The sequence below is a fragment of the Rhincodon typus genome, chromosome 5 (genome assembly GCF_021869965.1).
Source record: "Rhincodon typus isolate 14 chromosome 5, sRhiTyp1.1, whole genome shotgun sequence".
Lineage (NCBI taxonomy): Eukaryota > Metazoa > Chordata > Chondrichthyes > Orectolobiformes > Rhincodontidae > Rhincodon > Rhincodon typus.
The window spans coordinates 30,385,998-30,405,375 of NC_063336.1; positions in this window are offsets into that span (position 1 = coordinate 30,385,998).

Genomic DNA, 19,378 nt, shown 5'->3' on the forward strand with positions numbered 1-19,378 from the left:
TCATGGGTCTGTGTACATGAAGCAGCCAACATGCACATTGCTAGGTCCCACATATAGTATCAAGATAAACTACCAGATATATTTTTATTTGGGGGATAAATGTTGGTTTGGGCACTAGCGAAACACTGCTTGCTCATCTTCTTTCGTATTTTCCTGAAAGCTTGGATAGAATGTCATAGAGTCATAGAGTCATACAGCACGGAAACAGACCCTTCAGTCCACCCAGCCCATGCTGACCGTAACCCTAACCTAAGCTAGTCCCACTTGTCTGCGCGGGTCCATATCTCTCCAAACATTACCTATTCATTTGCTTATCCAAATGTCTTTTAAGCATTGTAACTGTACCCACATCCATCGCTTCCTCTGGAAGTTCATTCCACACATGAACTATTCTGTGAAAAAAGTTGCCCCTCATGTCATTTTTTAAATCTTACTCAATTTGTGAGAAGACTTCCTGAATACACTGGCTTACCGAAAATGATGTGATAACTTACCTGAAGTAAGTTAAAGTGAGGCATACTTAGAGATTGCAGTAGGTCCACTTCAGCAGAACAGTTCTTGTCTTTTCTGAAGCCTATTGATGTAGTCGAAGGATTTAAGATATAATCCCTTAGCTGTGATTGTAAAAGATACTGTTCTAAAAGGTACAGAATACACTCAGTTTCCATTTGAAATAGCAGCAGCTCCAGGTCAATGCAGAGGGTCCAATTGTTAAGGAAACTTTCAGTCAGCTCAGGCAGCATTCAATGGTTATTTTACAACTGAGAACCTAATTATTGAATGCATGTGATCCAAATTTAAGTCCAGCAGCTAGGGATCTTGGTACATTCCCTGTAATCTTTATAACATGGCCAACTCATGCAACTATGAGGTACTGAGGGATGATCTTGATTTATTCCAGTTGACCAAGATCAAATATTAGAACAGGCCATTCAGAGTACGAAACAGGCTGGGTGAAAAGTGAAACATCAGGAATGCTTTTACACAGTTCCAATCTCATAAGTTGGTTATGCCCAAGCGGTAAGTCTTGTCCAACAAAGAACCCACTAAAAATGAGGAAAACGTGGGTGCTACCATTTTTAGTGCTGTATTTGTGGTCCAAGAAAGCACTGCAAGTGACAGGATTGTCCAGCAGGTAGTGTCCAATACCTTCACTGTGGCAGATTTGGCCACTTCCAGTAATTTCACAATGCAAGGTAATTTCTTAAAAGTAAACCAGACAAGAAATTTCCAGAACAAAGGAAAGTCTAGCAAATTGAACAAGGAGTTACACACTTTCTTGGTCATTTCATATTGTCCCTAGAGCAGAAGATGTTGATTTGGATAAACAAACGGCTTACACAAAGCCTCCAAACCATATCAAAGACCAACAAAATTGCGGAAGTGGATGGGAAAATTGTTTTTTAATTCAAATGAGAATTAGGTCCTGTATAATTCCCCTAAGCCATTATTGCTTGTGTCTCGTTTCCATCCCAGTCACATTTGTTTGAAAATAAATTGGTCACTGAGGATCCTTCTCTTAGGTATACATTATTTCCACCATGTGTTACCTTTATTTTTATAGTATTCCATATATCCTAAAATATCTTCGATCATCATGTCTTCAACAAATGCCCTGGCTGCAAGTGTCTAGCTTGTGGTTCAAGTTCAGCTGTACAAAAGTTGGCTGTGAAGGGGCACACTTGAAACACACCTTCTGTTAAACACCGCAGGCCAAGCAGCAACAGAGGAGCAGGAAGGCTGACGCTTCGGGCCTAGAACCTTTTTTTGAAGGCCCGAAACGTCAGTCTTCCTGCTCCCCTGATGCTGCTTGGCCTGCTGTGTTCATCCAGCTCTACACCCTGTTATCTCAGATTCTCCAGCATCTGCAGTTCCTACTATTTCTGTTAAACACCTCTGTGTATGCAGGTAAAAATAAATAAAGTCTGTCCGATTGCAGAAAACAAATCAAGTCAGCCATTGCACTGTTAAAAGAAACTGCACAAACTCCTTTCAGCTAACTGCCAAACCAAGAATCTTCAAACAACTGCTCAATTGCCAAAGGCAGCCCTGTGGAATTATCCACTTTAACATCTACTTTTGACTGAGTGTGACGTCAAGGAGCCATCGCAAAACAGGAGTCAATGGGAATCAGGGGAAAACTCTCCCAAAGTTGGAGTCGTGTCTGGCACAATAGTAGATGGCTGCGGTTGCTGGGATGCCACACATCACAGCTCCAGGACATCTCTGCAGGAGTTCCTCAGGATAGTGAGGTAGGCCCAAACATTTTCAGCTGCCTTCATCCAGTTCAGCCAGGAATCTCTGAAGAGATTTTCATCAATCATTTACAGTCTCAATCGCGGTACTAGATCATGTTGAACAAGTGAAATCGTACTTTCTGTTCTCCCAATGATTTACTCCTCGCTTCATCCTATATGTTGCACATTGGCTCAATGGTTAGCACTGCTGCCTCACAGCTCCAGTCGTGTGGGTTTGATTTCACCCTTGAGTAACTGTCTGTGTGGAGTTTGCACGTTCCCCATGTGTCTGCGTGGGCATCCTCCCACAGTCCAAAGATGTGCAGGTTGGGTGGATTGTCCATGCTAAATTGCCCATAATGGCCAGGGATGTGTAGGCTGGGTGGATTAGCCATGGGAAATGCAGGGTTACGGGCATAGGGGAATGGATCTGAGTGAGCTGCTTTTCAGAGGGTCAGTGCGGACTTGAAGGGCCGAATGGCCTGCTTCCACACTGTAGGGATTCTATGTGAGAACACAACACAAGATCCTGACAATGCTGTCTTACTGTTATTGGAGTTGAATAGTGATATTCCTCAGCACTTCATTGTCAGATCTTTTTTCAATAGTAGATCTCATGACAGAGATGAAACTAATCAGCATCCATTGAAGACGAAGTAGGATTCTATCGATGAGCGCCCACTTGTCTTAATCCACATGTGACATCGTACTGGCAACCAGTCTTTTCAGTATTACAAGCTTGGGAAAGCTTTTAGCAATCCTACCTGTTTCATTTTAACTGCTGAATGTGTGATTCCAAGCTAGCCTTTAGATCATCATCACCTTTTACCATTTCAAATGACCAGATCAGGTAGAATGGTGAAATCGCCACAGTACTTGAATCCGTGAACAACGGATGGTGAGATGGTGGGGATGTAAATACATTCAGTAAAATGGGATTACTTCTTGTCAAATATTTCAGCCGATAATTTGAAGAAAATACTTTTGAGTTGATAATGTTGGAAACTGAGAAGGAACTGATGAAGGAATTGGGTTTAATGAATATATAGGTCAGTCTTTGAGGTAAGTTGGATGTAACTTACCGCTGGCTGGGGAATTAAGAACAGAGGGACACAATCTCAGGATACAGAGATGATCAGTTAGGACTGAAATGTGGAGATATTTCTTCTCTCAGAGGTTGTGAATCTTTGGCATTGTCTACCAAAGATGTACAGTGGATGTACAGTCAAGATGAAAGAGTTTTTGTCCCACAGGAAAGTGAGGGATATGGAGGGTGGTTAGGAGAGTAGAGTTGATGCCCAAGATCAGCCACAATTGTATTGAATAGTGGAAGAGACTCTGGAGCCATTTGGTCTACTCCTGCTCCTTTATCTAAAGTTTTGTATTCCTAATATCCATTTTAAATTCATGATTTGGGAATTGAAAGTTATGCCATCTGGCCTTACTTTTTGAATTTGCTTTGAAGTAATATTGTGTGTGAATGCCTCTGTTAAAATAGCAAAGGAATTTCCTATGAGGCATTGAGTTATTTATTAATATTACACAGTGAAATACAAGGCCTGGTTTTATCTTATTTATACCATTTAATTTATATATAAATCTTGGTTAGGACTTCCTTAATGATTTTGTTCCAGACTGCAGAGCCTAAACTCCTCTAATCTTTCCTCATTACATAGTTGGAATTATGGCAGGAGATTGGGAAAATTCCCAAGGGTATCAGAGCCTGAATCTTAATGACATCTGTGGGGCAGTAAGGCTTTATGGTCCGTTTACTGAACCCAACATGGCAATTAGCGAGTAACTTGCATAGTGGGAACAGGAGAGGTTCTGTCAATGGACCATTTTCAACTCAGCTCAATTTTACACTCGATTGAAGTAAATAAAATCAGTCCAAGTGTAAAGTAGGTGACGAATCTGATTTCAGCCACATTCTTACCCTTTGAGTAGATAAGGTTTGAATTGCCTGCCAAATGCCAAAGCTAAACAAGTACCTTGTTTACAGAGTGCTTCGGTGCATTTATGTCAGTACATTTATTGGACAAATCTGCTGTTGATAGGAATACTGTCCTTTACTTTATTTTGCTCCCCTGGCTCACTTCTCAGTCAGACGTTGTGATTTTAAATCCCTTCCCAGAGATTTAAGTACATAATCTAGGCTGACACTTCCATGCTGTGGGGAGTACAGCACTGTTGGGGGTACTGTCTTTCATTTGAAATGTTAAACTGGAAGCTATATCTGCTTTAGGTGGAGGTAAAAGATTTATGACACTGTTTCACAAAGATTAGAACTGAGCTGGCTGATATTCCTGAATCAACATCATTGAAACAGATTATCTGGCTCTTACTTTTGTAGGAGTTGCTGTGTGCAAACTGGCTGCTGTGTTTCCCATAGGACAGCAGCAACAGAATTTCCAAAGTAGTTCATTGGCTGTGAAACACTTAGGATGGCCTGAAAAAAGGTAATGTGCTATATAATTTTTTTTCTTTCTTGCTTTTAATATTAAAATCTAGGCTGCATTTACTTTACTAGATTTCTACCAACCTCACCAACCCTAACTAGTTGAAATTTTCCTTCTTTCAGAAACTAAACATTCTAATCCAAGTTAATCTAATGAAAGTATATACACAGGCAAATAAAGATTCAGTAGCTGTTTTGTATCCATAATAGGTTTGGAGTGTGTTTCTTGATACCAAAGCAGAAGTGTAAGTATGTTGAAAAAGATTCAGGTGATTGTTTAGGACGTTAAGCCCAAAACATTTTTAAAGAAAAAGGCAGCATTCATATAGCCATTTATCATGTCTTCAGGAGACGCGAATGAATTTAGATTATTGTTGAATTGAATTTACTGCTGTTATATACATAAATGTGACAGCAAATTTATGCATAAGGTCCCAGCAATAAATGAAAGGAAGACCAGATGATTTCTTTATTGTGCTATCTGAGAAAAGAATATTTACCAGGACACTTCCACTGATGCAATTGAATCTTATATCAGCCTGTGCTCACACACTAATGTTCACACCTACACTATAGCACTGATGTTTTAGTCTAGGTTACATTTATAAATAGATGGTGATGGAGGGTGGTGAGTGGGGACCTTGAAGCCAGAATTTTCTGATTCAACGATGAATACTACAAGGTCTGAAGAGAAAGATTATATTGGTATGACAAACAGAATGAGACTATCAGCACTCACTATTAATTCTGTCTGATACTGACTAGTTCTATCCAGAAGTTGCTCTCAACTATACCCTGCACCTTCACAACAGTGATGAAGGCTTTGCCAATATAATCTGCACTGAAATCACAGTAATGGTGTAAATTTGGAATCATTATCCATGTTAAAGACAGATGTAAAAATCTGGGCTAATGCAGAGTTCTTGAATGCATAATATATATCATTATGGCTGAACAACATCTCCAGGTCTGAAAAAGTAATTTTGTATGTTACAAATTCTTGAAAAAAATAAAATTTAACTTTAGTTTATCATCTGCATGGTTCAGTGTGGATTCTCCATTTTGGTGGTTTGAAGAGCTTCTTTCCTTGTTGCTCTGTTCACAGTTGTTACAGTTCCCCCACAGAAGATGTTGCATTGGGTCAACAATTAAGAAGCTTTGCTGACTAGTCAGTGAAAAGTCTCTGGGTTACCTATGTGAGGTGACTTGCGAAAGCTATTCCTGTGTCAATCACAGCAAAATCCAATCTATTATATCAGTAGAAAATTACCCCTAAGATTTAAATAATCAATTCAATCTAAAATTAATTCAGAAAGGAATTTCGAAGGATAAATGCATGAGCTTTTATTTTCTATTCGGATGTGAATCAGCCATTAATATTTCATCAAATCTGCAATAACAGGTTTTGCATAAAATCGGCCAAGATCTAAAAACAGTTGGTCATTTGGGCTTTTTGAAAATTATTAGCTAACTAACTCCATCCATGAGAATGCTTTTGTGAAGAGTATGTTCCGCCTTGACATCCTAAAAACAGCTGAATACATTTCAACAGATTATTTACTAAATGTTATTTTAATTGTCACAGAAACAAACCTTCAAGTTAAAAATTTTAGCATTAGTCACAGTAGAGCACAGGTTAATGGAAATTCAGTGAATCTGGTGTCTGACAGAAATAATCACTTATACAGGCCTTAATTATCCCTTTCCCCAAACCCTAATATGCCTCTAACTTAAAGGAAATCACATGTTCTTGGTTATCATCTTCTGTTTTCCACTTCATCTATTTCATACACTTTTCCTTTTTTTTACTTTTTTTTGCATACATCCACATTTTCCCTCTCTGTCTTGGATATAGAGAAACTGAACCAATTGATCTCTGCATATTCGCCATAAATGCAACTTCTTGGTCAGCCCTCTGTGCTTAAAGGAAAGAATATCCTAACTTCATTTTCTTTTCTTTCGCTAATTGTCCGGCTAAAAGCAGTAAAATTGCAATTTTGGAGGAGGCATTTACATAGAACTTTACTTCTGGAAGCTTGAGATAGATGGGGTGAATTGAAATTTCTCATCATATTGCCTTTTCTCATCAGGCATTAGACCGTTGCTTTTCAGCCAATGTTATGATATGGTATCACACTGCTGCCACATGTCCCACAGACATAAGGAGCTAAATGAACAGGGTGATCCGTTTTGCTGGTACGGATTGAGGGATCAGTATGGGCTTGCACGCTTTATGATTCCCCATATTTTTTGAATAAATTTTTTTTTAATGTCTACCTGAGGAGGCAGACAGGGGGTCATTTGTGTAAACCAACTTCATTGGAGTGAGAATGGATTTGATCCAAATGTTGGAATCAAAGATTTGTAGACAAAAAATATGTGGTCAATGAGCGGCCTGTGGAGAAGAGATAGTTTGGGCACACACAAAGTATATTCCCATGAAAGGGAAAGGAAAGGCAAAAAAAAATCTAGAGCCGCCTCAAGATAATTAAGAAAAGAGATTCTCCAGACAATGTCAGATGGATAATACAACTAAGAGCCAGGCTGAATATAGAAGGTTCAGAGAAGAAGTAAAATTTCAACTAAGCAAAAAAAAAATGAAAAGAGACTAACAACAACGTAAAAAGGAATCCAAAATTCTTGCGAGCAAATTAATAGTAAATAGTCTAAAATAGTAATATTTTGAAAAGGAGAAGATTGGCTCTAAGACTCGAATTTTTGGGTATGGAGGGTGAGCTAGTTGAAGTAAACCAATGTACTAGGTTAAAGAATAGATCAATCAAGATACATTTATAACATATTTCAAAAATATTGAGAATGTATGCATTCCTGCTGTAAAGAAAAGCTCAAAAGGTTTTATCCACCAACTGTGGTGAACTAAAAAGGTTATGGAAAGTGTCACACTTAAGGAAAAAGCATTTAACTGAGCAGTTTAGGTCTGAATGAGCAGTGAAGAAAATTACCTCAGAGTACATTGGCACCTTGATCAGATGGGCCAAGAGGCTGAGAAGTGGCAGATGGAGTTTGATCCAGACAAATGTGAGGTGTTGCAATTTGGAAAGGCAAATTAGGGCAGGACATATACACCTAATAGTAACGTCCTGGGGAGTGCTGCTGAACAAAAAGACCTGCAAGTACATGTTCATAGTTCCTTGAAGGTGGAGTCAAAGGTAGACAGGGTAGTAAAGTGGCGTTTGGTAAGCTTACCTTTATTGGTCAGTGCATTAAGTATTGGGGTTGGGAGGTCATGTTGCAGCTGTACAGGATGTTGGTTAGGCCACTTTTGGAATGCTGCATTCAATTCTGGTATCTCTGCCATAGGAAAGATGTAGTGAAACTTGAAAGGGTTCAGAAAAGATTGACAAGGATGTTGCCAGGGTTGGAGGTTTGAGCTATAGGGAGAGGCTAACCAGGCTGGAGCTATTTTTCCTTGGAGTGTAGGCAGCTGAGGGGTGACCTTATAGAGGTGTGTAAAATCATGAAGAGTGTCGATAGGGTGAATAGTCAAGGTCTTTTCCCCAGGGTATGGAAATCCAAAACTTGAGGGCATGGGTTTAAAGTGAGAGAGGAAAGATTTAAAAAAGGACTAATGGGCAACTTAAACATGTAGTGGATGGTGTGTGTGTGGAATGAGCTACCAGAGGAGGTGGTGGAGGCTTGTATAATTACCACATTTGAAAGGCATCTGAATAGGTGCATGAATAGGAAGGATTTAGAGGGATATGGACCAATTGCTGGCCAATGGATTTATTTAGGATATCTTGTCGGCATAGATTAAAGGGATTAAATCGTCTGTTTCCATGCTGTACAATTCTGTGACTCTGAGATTATAAAAAAAAGGCACAGATTGACTCAGAGGTTAATCAGGAAAAAGATATTAGAGCATGAGAAGAAACTGGATGGAAATGTAAAACAGATAGCAAGATTTTTATATGCATCTAAAAAGGAAAGGAATAAATACTAATGCTGTTGGTTCTCTAAAGAGTGAGATTGGGCAATTAATAGTAAATATTGCACTATAGGAAGGATGTGATCGCACTGGAGGGTGTGAAAGGAGATTCACCAGGATGTTGCCTGGGATGGAGTATTTCAGCTCTGAGAAGAGGCTGGATAAGCTCAAATTGTTTTCTTTGGATCAAAGAAGGTTGAGGGGTGACCTACTAGAGGTGTATTAGATTATGAGGGGCATTGACAGGGTGAATAGAAAGCAGCTGTTCCCCTTAGTCAAAGGGTCGATAACAACGGGCCATAATTTTAAAGTGAAAGGCAGATGGTTTAGAGGGGACTTGTAGAAAACCTTTTCATCCAGAGTTTGGTGGGATCCAGAATGCACTCTCTGGGAGGCCTGTTGAGGCAGAAACCTAACAACCTTTAAAAAGTACTTGGATAAGCACTTGAAGTATCACAACATTCAAAGCTGTGGTCCTGGAATGGGAAAGTGGAACTAATGTAGGTTGCCATATATTTTTGGTGCCAGTCTTATTGGGCTAAGGGGCCTCTTCTAAACAGTATGATTCTATAATGGTAGATAAAATGAGAGATATTTTGCTTCTGTTTTTCCTATAGAGTTCACTAATAGCATTCCAGTAATAGTTGTAAAACAAGGTGGACAGGAGAGAAGAATTTTTCAAAATACAATCTCAAGGGAAATGATGTGGAGCAAACTGATGAAGCTGTGGGCAGACAAGTCTCCAGGTCTGAATGGACTTCATCTTAATGTCTTAAAAGAGATTGCTAATGCAGTAGTAGATATGTTGGTGTCAATCTTCCAAAACTATCTCAATTCTGAATGGATCCATCACACTGGAAAACAGCAGATATATTTAAGAAGGGAGGAAGACAGAAAATAGGAAACTATAAGCAGTTAGCTTGACATCCTTGACATTCAATAGAATTACCATTACTGAATCCCCATTATCAACATCAATGGGGTTTATCATTGACCAGATACTGAACTGGGTGAGCCATATGAATACTGTGCATACAAAGAACAGGTCAGAGGCTAGGAATTTGTGGTGCATATCTCATCTTCTCTCTCCTAATGCCCGCTTATCATTCACAAGATTCAAGTCAAGAGTGCGATGGATTACTCTCCATTTGCCCAGATGAGTACAACTCCAACAACACTTAAGAAGCTTAATGGCATCCAGCAAAAAACAGCCAACTTGATTGACAGCCCATTTGTCATTGTCAATGTTCACCCTCTTCACCATCAACACAGCACTCTGTACCATCTACAAGATGCACTTCAGCAACTCACTAAGGGTTCTTCTAAGAATACCTTACAACCAAATGATATCTACCACCTAGAAAGGCAAGGTCAGCAGATACATGGAAACACCACCAAATTCCCAAGTCACGTACCACCTGGACTTGGAAGCGTATCGCTGACCCTTCCTTGTCATTGGCTCAAAATCCTGGAACTCCCTCCCTAACAGTACCATGGAAATGCCTACATCCCAAGGACTGCAGTGGTTAGGAAGGAAGCTCACCACCACCTTCTCAAGGACAATATTGAATGGGCAATAAACATTGACTTAATCAGTGATGCTCACATTCCATGTGCAAATTGCCATGTGACTTGCATTGTCCTTCAAGCCTGAAACCTTGAAGATAACCAAAATAGTGGTGCATTTGCACTGAGTTATGTTGAGGATTTGGTTTACAATCGGGGTTTAAAAACTGTAATGTTAAATAAATTAAGGACAACAAAAGGTAAAACAAGACATAATAGTTCATTTTTGTTATGATTCCTCCAGTATATTAACTTTCCCATCAGAGTATCTAATTGCACTTTGTAAACCCTATTTTTGAAATCCATATTAACCTGTTTGGTATAAACTTCCACTTATCATTCTTAAAGAAATCTGATTTTACATTTGACTTTTCTTAGATCACTCTTCTGGAAGCATGCTCATCAGTTGCAAACTATTAGCTTTATACTAGCTTACTCACTATTTTTTTGAGGAGTGTAATGTTTGTATGTAATTGATAGTTGTAATAAATATCTGTTGGATTATCCAATGCTACAATATCTACACCCAGTTTCTTATGTTCAGGGAGATAGCAGAAGCATTATTACATCTGCATTCAAGAACAGCTTCTTCCCTCCTATCATCAGACTTTTGAATGGACCTCTCAAACGTTAATTCTGATCTCTCTCTCTACACCTTCTCTGTGGCTGTAACTCTATATTCTGCACTGTGTTCTGCTACCCTGATGCACTTTGTAGGTACATTCTCCTTACATAGCATGAAAAACAACACTTTTCACTGTATCTCAGTACATGTGACAACAATAACTCAGAGTCAAATCAGCAACAAATGCCCTGTTGGAGGTGAACTCACACCAAATACAACCTTTGCAGAGCAGTGGGAATGAATGCAGTGAGCTCGCTTTAGAATTCTCACTCATTAAATTTACCCTCATCATCAATTGGTACAAATTGTTAAATTATTGTTCATTTATTACTATAATATTTATTATTGTGCAAATATTGTTAAGGATGAGAGGATGGTAAATCGTGAAATATAAGCATAATTTAAAAGAACACGTGACATGACAACAGGCATTGCCTGCAGGGTCAGACAGTGGAGGGAGGGGATAGTGAACACTGGGACCTCTGCACTTCGTTGACCAGACTTTACCACTTGCTTTCATCGTGAATAAATTTTTCAATCTCTACTGACCCAATCCTAAAATCCATTAAGTGCCCAGCATGTAGAAGTTGGAGACTGAGGTAATGTGTCTGACTGGATCTTTTCCCTCTCCATCCACTGACATTAGTTTAGGTGTTGAAAACATCTGGTACAAATGCAGGGACGCTATCTCTTTTAAAAATGACTTGTCAGTTCATTTATCTCTGTTTACTTAAAACAAAAAGGTAACAAACAAATCTTTATCTGATCACATTAAATGCCTGAATGTTGGGAAAGTAAAGGCTGTCCTCTGCATATGAAATATTGATGCAAAGGCTTGTGTAAAAAAAAAGCTGCCCTGTGTTTTCTTTGTCATTATTATTTGAATGCAGATTTTATCAGAATTATGATGTTGACAGAGGTCTAAAGGGAAAGGAATAAGATGCTCGGAAACAGTAGAAACATCACGATCTATGATTTCTCTCATAGAAACATAGAAACTAGCAGCAGGAGCAGGCTATTCAGCCCTTTGTGTTTGTTCCAACATTCGATATGATCATGATCTCCTCAATGTGATATTCTTCCTTTCTGCTCATGGTGCTGAACGCCTTTGGTATCTAAACATTTACCCCTTTCTTGAATATATTCAATGACTTGGTCTCTGCAGCCTTTTGTGTTTGAGAAATCCACAGCTTCATTACTCTTCAAGTGAGGGATCTGGACCAAGTATGATGGGGAAAAGTGTTCCCACTGATGGAAGGATTTTGAAATAGACGGTGCAAATTTACAGTAAATGCCAAAGAACATAATGGTGACATGAGGAAAAGCTTTATCAGATTGTGAGTAGTTAGGATCTGGAAATTGCTGTAAGACTGTATCTTGGAGGCAGGTACAAGAGAGGCATTCAGGAGGGTTTTGGTTTGTTATCAAAATAGGAAGAATGCCCAGGGCTGAAGAGGTAGGGCATGGGAGAGGCACTGGGCAAATGGCTCCTATGGAGAGCTGGGTGCAGAGACCATTGGTCTGAATGGCCTCTTCCTGTTCCTATGCTATAACAATTCTGTGATTTTGTGAATATAAAATATTATCCAAAAGATGGCAACTCCAACAGAGCAGCATTGCACTGCCAGTGGCCTTGTACAAGCGTAAAATTTTGGACTGGGACTTAAACACATAACCAATTGATTCAAGAGAAAGCATTCTAGAAGCTTCAACTCTCGACTCAATTTCTCTTCGTAAGTGAAATCCCAAATTCAAGACGTTTCCTTATAATACAAATGTATCCATGTTCAATCTTGCAACATATTTGTAAAATGTTAGTCTAATTTACACTGGTTTGATAGATGATACAAAATTATGCTTTTCAGCAAATTTATTGTGTCGACATCAGAACTGTTGGAGCAAAGACTGCACATAAAAGTGATGGCTAATGTGGTTTCCGGTTAATAACACTCAACAAAAATACTCTGGTTAGCTTTGGACTTGAGGCACTATTTCGAATTTGGATCTCTGCTTTTCACATAATTCGAATTCCTGAACTTGCACACAAAAGCTACCGCTCCAAATATTCCTGAGTCAGTCGTTGCTTTTGTAGAGCTTCCAGACTCAATACTGCTGATAATCATCTTTCTGCTGTAGCTGTTGTATCAGAAGTAACAGAATAAACTTGCTGTCTGCCACCCAAGCAGACAGCAATCTTGGGGATCTGTCAATCAAAACAAAAGGCTGAGTATTTCCTCACCATTTGGACATTTGTGCAGTGTCAACATCCCTCCTTCCTAAAATTAAACCTCAAGATTCTTGATAAAAAGCGGGATGATTGGCAAGACACTTGTCTCCTGCACAGCATGAAGGCAAACTGGGCCTTATGGTCAGCAACTGCACAAATATCAAATGTAGTCAAGTCTTTAATGTCTGAGTCAGACGTCCACTTATATTTATTGTTCTAGCCTTCAGAGCCAAACTGAATAAGAATGATATTTATTTTGAGCTTTTCTGATTAATTAAACAATGGTGAAAGTTGTGTCAAGATACACCAACTATGCCGTGATCTGGGCTGCGGGACTTTGAATGCTAATGGGTACTGTATTGGTTAAATGCATTTTGCATTCTGTTACTGATGATTTATTTGTAACTATGTTAAAAATAAATGAGAAACAGAGGTGACATGAATATTATCCGGCTGAAAACTTCATCTGAACTCGTGGGATAAATATTAGGCTGTGCCATCTTTCAGGAATCTCTGCTAATGCAGGGGTTAGGCCTCCACATATATAAAAATATGTTTTTGACTCTCTTGCTGAAAGTGGAGGGCAATCATCAGATCAGGGGCTGGGTGTAAATGGCTTTGGCAGGTTTTTGTTCTTTACGTGTTGTTGTGAAGCCAAAAGGAGTAACAGTGCTTCCCTCAGCTTCCCAGTGCCTGTTTGCTTCCCCTCTCTAGTTGTCGCTTCCCTGTCTTTGGATTGCCTGAGAGACTAGCAACCTGACATTCATCTTCTTAAAATGGGCCAGCTATCTGCAGAAATCCAGGTGCATTCACAATTTCACCTAAATAAATAGCCCCAGGCCCAATTACACATTGGGTTTGGCCTCAAGATTAGGTCATGTGATGAAACAGGATGGAAAATGTATGGAGAGGATTTCTACCCTCTTTGGTGCAAACTGCAAATGTATTTGCATTAAGGTATTAAAATTACAAAAAAGAATCCATATATGAAACTTTGATTTTATTTTTTATCCTGCTTGCAATAACTCCAGTAAGTATCCTGAACCTTGAAAGAGAAATGTTGCCCCTTGAAGAGGTAAAATGCTGTGATTCTTTGATGTTGCTGCACTGCTCTGCTGGAATAGATTGTGATTTTATTAAAGCTTATTAAATCAGGATTATTGCTGGGAAGGTGAGGGAGTACAGTTTTGGTGCCCAATTCGCCTAATCTATGAGATTGAGAGCTCAGAGAGGGTTTGATGAAACATTGCTGCTGTTGGCATTAAGACAAAGCACTTTGGCACACAGAAACAAAATCAACAAGATGAACCTTATACCTTCCCCTTAGGGAAAGCAATAAAAATAACAAATTTTAGTTAACTAAATAACTGATCAGTTTCAAATGAGTCTAAATTGAATGGTGAGACTGACTTGTGACATTTACTATCGCCTATATTCTATTGCATCCATACGCTCACCTCGGTAGTGAGCTTACTATCAATGGAGTGAGATTAGCTAGTTGGCTCATGTGGACAAACCACCAACACTGATATTGAAGACCGGAGTGATCTGTCTAAACACTGATATAATTCCATCATTTTGACAAAGAATTTGATTCAAGTGGAATAAACAAAGTGTCTCCAGGAGCTAAAAGGAATTTCAAGTCCATCTTGACTCACCTGAAATCTTCCTCAAGTTCAGAGATATGTGTCAGTTCAAAGGTTGCAGAGGGAGCAGAAACTTTGAAAAAGGAAAGTAAGAGCCTCATGCTTTGGCAATATCCAATACTTTGTACATATTAAGGCTAAATACTGTAATACATGATATTTGAAGATGTACCAGGAATAATTCCAACCCCTCACCACCATCCTGCAGACCGATGTCTCAACAGCTCACTGACTTACCTAGCTTTGATTCCTGAACTAGCTGCACTTGACTTGTAGGATTGACTATGGCCCAGTTCCTAGGCTTCAAGGACAATGATCCCCAGACTCTGGTAGGAGCAAGATCCTGACAGACTCTGGCCAACTTTCTGGTCTGGAGTTGGATGAGCTCCTGGACTGAGGTGAGCAGGTAGGTGGAGTTTGAACCCAGAGAGAGAGAGATATGAAAGGGGTTGGTAAGCAAGGAGATAATGGATAGCAAGCCAGGACAGAAGAAAAACAGAAGAAGGGATAATAAGAGTTAACAGTGAGAAAATTGGTTAGCTGTGCTGAATGCAACCCATGTAATGTGATAGTAGGCTTAGGCATAAGTGAGAATGGGTGACTGTGTTAAAATCAAGCCAAGTGTGGTGTGGGTAAAAACCATGGAAGGATGGAATCTGGCTCTGAAGTTATTGCACTCGCTGTTAAGTCCTGGAGCTTGCAGAGTCCCCGAGTGGAAAATGAGATGTTGTTCTTCGAGTAGTCCTGCTACAAAAATGTTGACATGGGAGCATGGTGGTGTGTGGAAGTGGCAGGCAACTGAAGACTCAGGGTAATTTTGCAGACAAAGCATAGGTGTTTTGCAAAGTGATCATCCAGTCTGTGCTTTGCTTCCCCAAAGTAGACCACATTGTGAGCAGCTGACGCAGTAAATCAGGTTGAGAGAAGTGCAGGTAAAGCGCTGCTTCACCTGGAAGGTATGTTTAGGGCCTTGGACAGTAAGAAGGGAGGAAGTAAATAGCAAGGTGTTATACTCTCTGCAGTTGCAGGGGAAGGTGCTGTGGCTGTGTGAGAAGATGTTGGGAATGGAGGACGAGTGGACCAGAGTGTCCTGGTGGAAACGGTCCTTCAGGAAGGCTGACAAGGGAGGGGAGGGGAATACGTGTCTGGACATGGCATTCCACTGCAGGTGATGGAAATGGTGACTTACAATCCTTTGCATGTAGATACTGGTTGGGTGGTGCCCCTTTCATATCTCTCTCTCTCTGGGCTCTGTCTCCTCTTATCTACTTACCTCTCCCCCTCCCCGCTTCCCTCCTTCCACCACACACACTTTGGCTTCAGCATAACTACCACTTTTTCCTCGCTACAGTCAGTTCTGATGAACAGTCACTAGACTTGAAGCATTAATGCTGTTTTCTCCCCACAGATGTTGCCAGGCCTGTTGAGTTTCTCCAGCGATTTCTGTTCTTGTTTCAGATCTCCAGCATATGCAGTTCTTTGTTTTACTTTTATGGAACCAGTCAGTTACTAAGGAACAAAAGTACAGAGGCTTTTTTCTGGGTCTACATTTCAATACATTGGATGGTCTGAGTGCACAACATTGACCAATTTCAAAAAGAAACAAAAAACTTCCCATCTTAGGAAGATCTCCCTCGATTTTAGCCAAAAGGTGAACTGAAGTTGCTGAGCGATCATTACTGAAAAGTACAGGACAAGTCTTACTTTATTCTTATTTATTCACAGGCAGTAAACATTGCTGACATTTTCTTGAACAGTTGTAATCAATGTGGTGTAGATACACCCACAGAGCTGTTAGGCAGAGTATTCCAGGATTTTGACCTAGCGACGGTGAAGGAATGATATTTTCAAGTCAGCATAAAGTGTGAATAGTGGAGGATCTTGCAGGTGGTTGTTTCCTATGTGTTTGCTGCGTTTGTTGTTGAAGGTGATAAAGGTCTCATGTTGTTAGGTGCTGGCAAAGGAGGCTTGGCGATTTGCCAAGTTTTCTGTTTTGCTATGTCATGTTGGTAGGTGACAAGAAATGTAAGGCTTACAAGTCTGTTGAAAGAGCATTACAAAATGGACAGAATATCAAAATAACTTTGCAATCATCACCTTCATTTGAGTAGAGCAATAAGTGTGTGTTGTATGGTGCTGTGTGTCTGGGAGGCATGGAGAATAATGAATGCACTGGGATCTGGGAATTTGACATAACGACCTGCCAATCAGCCACTGCAGGCTGCAGCTCCATTAGTTAAAGTGCCCTCATGGACAGTGCATGGACAATCTCTGTATTTGCGACTCATTGAGATTCACTGAATGATGAATGAGAAGAAAAGTCTACTTTATAGAAATGTTTTCTATTCAGATAGTAACCTTGTGCTCCACTGAAATAATGGTGTGTGATGCCTGAGTGTGAGAGGTGATCTAATGTGCATTTGAAATGAGAGGAGTACCTCCCTTTCATTTTCCATCCTCTTCCAGTTGGAATGGAGCAGCTGGCGAGCCCCAGAGGTGAATTCTGGAGCCACAGAGAATCGAGTCCCGGAGTGGAGGCCGGAGAGGCGGAATCGAGTCCCGGAGCGGAGGCCGGAGAGGGGGACTCGAGTCCCGGAGCGGAGGCCGGAGAGGGGGAATCGAGTCCCGCAGCGGTGGCTGGAGAGGGGGGAATCGAGTCCCGCAGCGGAGGCCGGAGAGGGGGAATCGAGTCCCGGAGCGGAGGCCGGAGAGGGGGAATCGAGTCCCGCAGCGGCGGCCGGAGAGGGGGAATCGAGTCCCGGAGCGGAGGCCGGAGAGGGGGAATCAAGTCCCGGAGCAGAGGCTGGAGAAGGGTGAATCGAGTTCCGCAGCGGAGGCCGGAGAGAGGGAATCGAGTCCCGCAGCAGAGGCCGGAGAAGGGTGAATCGAGTCCCGCAGCGGAGGCCGGAGAGGGGGAATCGAGTCCCGGAGTGGAGGCTGGAGAGGGGAAATCAATTCCTGGAGTGGAGGCCGGAGAAGGGGGAATCGAGTCCCGGAGCGGAGGCTGGAGAAGGGTGAATCGAGTCCCGCAGCGGAGGTCGGAGAGGGGGAATCGAGTCCCGGAGTGGAGGCCGGAGAGGGGAAATCAATTCCTGGAGTGGAGGCCGGAGAGGGGAAATCGAGTCCTGGAGCAGAGGCCAGAGAGGGGGAATCAAGTCCTGGAGCGGAGGCCGGAGACAGGGAATCGAGTCCCGAAGAACACGTACCTTGGAGCAGCTGAGAGCCGGTGTGGTGTCGACTGGAGGCTCGGTGCAGAGTAGGGGATAGTCATTGGACAGGGGCCTTGCGCGAACGGACTACATTTGGAAGCCCCTTGCATTCAGCTACTGCAATGTACTGTTTATTTGTAATTTGTTTATATGACTGTAATGACTACCCTTATAACTATGCCTTATTTCTGTAAAGTAATGCAACTACTTTTCTTTTTTATTCCTCTTTTTGTATCTAAGATTTGTACCTAGGTTCTTATACCTAAGATGGCACCATAAGAGCTGACATTGTAAAACTTTTCACTGTACTCCTGTATTTGAGTACATGTGACAATAAAGGATATTCTAAATTCAGTTAGCAGCTATATGGGGAAAATAGCAACATCTCCAGGAGTCCATCCAAAGTCTCAGTTCTGTACCTTGACTGACTATTAGAAGGAGAGGTGTATTTCATCCTTATATATATTATATTTTTGCAATAGTGTTAGAGTGGGAATTCCTGGATCTTGAACTAGAATGCCCAGTTAAAAACTTTTTCTTGATTTACCTTTTTAGTCTTCATAATATCCTCAATGATCTTTCCTCTTTTGCTGATTTTTAAAAGAATATTTCAATATCTGTTCACTTAGGTGTCCTGGATGAGATGGTGCAGAGGATAGACACCCTCTACTCCCAGGACCAGCAGAGGCAGTCATGACAGTGGATCATGCCTGCCTTGTCCAAGTTACCACCTGGGGTAGCCCGATCTCAACCATCTGCCCCCCCCCCGCCTCCCAAATAAGGCTCATGCTCTAATATTCTCTCTCTGTTACGTACACTGGGCAACCCAATACAAAGTTCACAGGACTGAAGCAATGTGGTTAGGGCCTGGCTGCCTCAGGCACAACAAATGTTACAGTGATTTCAGAGTCTGCTGGATATATGCACAGACCACATAGTCATTAGTGCTTAGCATCAATGAGTAACAACAGGGAGATAAAGGTCTCCTCTCTGTCTCCCCTCAGGATACTCCATGCTGCCTGCCATCCAAGCCCTGTGGGAGTTCAAGCTGAGGAGAGTGCACCTGGCTCTGGGCAAAGACACACTCAGCATGTCTGAGCCCTCTAGACACAAGTGCTCTCAGAGTCACCTGACTGAAACTCCAACACCAATGGGCTTCACTGGAGGCCTGGATCAGCCTCTTACAACTGGTGAACACCCAAACACACGCTCTCTTCTTGTGGCTTTGATGGTTTTGCATATCTTCCTGCAATCCCTTCACTTTGAGAAAAAGGAGTGTCCACTGAGTTCAATTCAGGAAAACATGCAAAGTGAAGATTAGAAGAAGGGCATATTTTGAGACTGCCTATCTGAAAATCTTCCTTAAATATTGTCCTGAATGTGGTTGCTGGCAAGGTCAAATTTATTGCCTATATGCACCACCTGGAGGGAAGTCCATTCTGACAGGAAATAGCATTGGTG